Source organism: Montipora foliosa, unplaced genomic scaffold (genome assembly GCF_036669935.1).
Source record: "Montipora foliosa isolate CH-2021 unplaced genomic scaffold, ASM3666993v2 scaffold_380, whole genome shotgun sequence".
Taxonomy (NCBI): Eukaryota; Metazoa; Cnidaria; class Anthozoa; order Scleractinia; family Acroporidae; genus Montipora; species Montipora foliosa.
This window is the reverse complement of record NW_027179680.1, coordinates 140,001-142,500: the sequence shown is the minus strand read 5'-3', so window position 1 is coordinate 142,500 and position 2,500 is coordinate 140,001. Positions and strand designations below refer to the sequence as shown.

At 40.9% G+C, this 2,500-nt stretch overlaps 1 long non-coding RNA gene across 5 annotated transcripts in view; it reads left to right on the top strand.

The window, feature by feature from the left end:
• The window catches only part of LOC137987682 (uncharacterized), a 20,830-nt gene that overhangs the window by 218 nt on the left and 18,112 nt on the right, over positions 1–2,500 (top strand). For all 5 annotated transcript variants that reach the window (XR_011120690.1, XR_011120692.1, XR_011120691.1 and 2 more), the window contains exons 1-2: positions 1–115; positions 2,327–2,500. The exon at positions 1–115 is cut by the window's left edge; the exon at positions 2,327–2,500 is cut by the window's right edge and continues 208 nt beyond it. This is a non-coding gene — a long non-coding RNA (uncharacterized lncRNA). The remainder of the gene's footprint in view (positions 116–2,326) is intronic.

Genomic DNA, 2,500 nt, shown 5'->3' with positions numbered 1-2,500 from the left:
AGCAATATTGAACACAAGTAGAACTCAGTTATTATCGGTCTTTTTCGAAACAATCCGGTCCACAGCGAAGGAAGTGGCGATATGGCGCCTGAGTGGTCTAACCAGACCGTGACCGGTAGGTCAAATCATTAATTGTTATTTATTTTATCCATTTTTATTTTTCTTTCTTTGTTGGTTTGGGGTGATCCGTAGAGGGAATCCGTAAGGGCAGTCCGTGTACCAGTCCGTTGACCCGGTCCTTAAGGGAGAGGTGGGGGGGGGGGGGGGGGGGCGGGGTCCACGGACCGGGGGTCAGTGTTTTGGAAGACAACAAAGAGAATCGAATCCAGAGCTCTCAACTCTTTAAGTTTCCAAAGAGTGAGATGCATATGCTCGCTAGAGATTGCACCAAAGGCACAAGTGTCCTGTGTGTCTTGTACCGGAGGTGGCACATCGCCAACAATGCTATTGTCTTTGGCGACATGTACTTGCAGTGCTGAAATTCTCAAGACCGGGCATCAGAGATTAGCAAGTTGAGAACTGATTGACTGTGATCGGTTAACAGTTTCTAGCCTGTTGCTCCGCCGGAAATGAGACGGTGTCAATCAAAATCTTAGATATGTGAAGTTGATCTCAAGTCTGTGTCAATCGAAATTATAGATGCACAAAGTCATATCAAAAATTTAACAATGCCATCTTAATTTACAGCCGTGTTTTTGCACCGAATAAGCATGCTCTCGACATCATCGCAAGCTCTAATAACTCTTCAAAACTTAGAAAACACGGTTTTTAAGCGGTGCTGACAACCGAGTGGCTTGCGTTCTAACACTAACCGATTTCAGTTTTACAAAGCAGTTAACAAATCTTTTATTTTTACAAGGCGGTAAGAGCACGAAGTAAGCACTGACTCATGCTCTACAGCGAGCTGAAGCCCCCTTGGGAGTATCTGCTTGGTTTCGATCGATTGTTCGGTTTCATGCTTACCCTCTTTACAGCACTCACTTTGTTTAGTTTATGCGTAAGGATATTAACAAATTTTTATTTCGACTTTTTATTAAGAAAGTGTAAAGACTAAAAAAGAGAAAACCAGAAGACAACTCTGTTTGTGATTACAAAAGATCAATGAAGTACTGGTCAATCGATCCGTGACTGACCCAAAATAGTAATCCCATTGGGAACAAGTTTTCCTTTGCAACAACGAATATTCAAATTTGGATCCGTTTTCTGACATAATGTATTCATAATGTAACTGAAGCGTGCACTAAAAGCAGCAAACTGTAAACGGCCACGATCGTGGAAATACATAAAGTTCATTTTAAAAAAGTCACACCTCGCTGGGTCGCATTACCTTTCAGTAGCTCTTTAATGTGACGAGTGCAACATTGTTTTTGAGGGCGGGACTATGAATTAATTACAACACTCGCGGGAAATTTAAAATTAGCCAACTCAATCCCCGTGGGAAATTTGTAGGGGCAAATTTGAATATTATCTCTGAGGTTCGGCGTTTGGTTGAAGGAAAGGCTAAAAAAATACTCCTTCTACTGATCGGAATCCCGCGAAAATTCGGCAGGACCATCTTAGAGTATCAAGTAAAAAAAGCCATATGAATACTCATTTCCTCACCCCTTATTTTTCGAAATTTTCTCTCTGAAATTGTCCAAGCCATACAAACAAAGTGCCGAAATAGCTACTTTTGAGGCCAAAAAAAATAATACTTCTAACTGAACCACTGACGTAAGAACAGTCACATTTTTTTTATTAACTTCTTTACAACAAAAGCCATATGAATACTTGATTGTAAACTGAATAGCTATCCTGTAATAGAAGAATTTTCAAGCGGTTCTCCCGGCTTTCGGCCGACTTTCTTTATTGTTTTCTGTACAATTCCCCAATTAGCTTTCGAAATTAGCGCTGCAAAGCGGGGAAAAGTCCCGGATGTGTCGCAGCATTGTGGGCGATGGAAGAATTCTAGGGGGATCCGAGGGCATGCTCCCCTGGAAACTTTTTGAATTTTTTTTCGGAATGATTTGCGTACAGCTTCCTACTCATTATGCATGCAGAATAAATTAATTATTCATTCGCTTTATTGTTTTGTAGAACAATACGTATACGCATGAGAATCGAATATATACATGGGTAATTTGTACTTACGGGATGAATAAAACTGGATCTCTCTGTGAACTGTGACCTGCTTTTCCTTCATGTCTCTTGCATGCAGCACACTTATAAGTTCACTGCGTGGAAGAGTGTACCAGGCTTACAGTCTAAATGGTGCATCTTTCATGGGAAACTTTAATGCCCAAGTTCATTGCAATTAAAATCTTTTCATGTTTCTCTTCTTTCGAAGCAAACTTGTGTCTTCGTAATAATCAAGATGGCTAACCCTGTTGCTGGAAAGTTTACAACTGCCTACAAGAGAAGGGCTAACATCATCTCACAGTTAACCATCGCCTAAACTTAGTCGACTCAGACAAACAAGCCTACAGCAGGGCATTTAAAAGACATGATGGGGGAGTGAAAC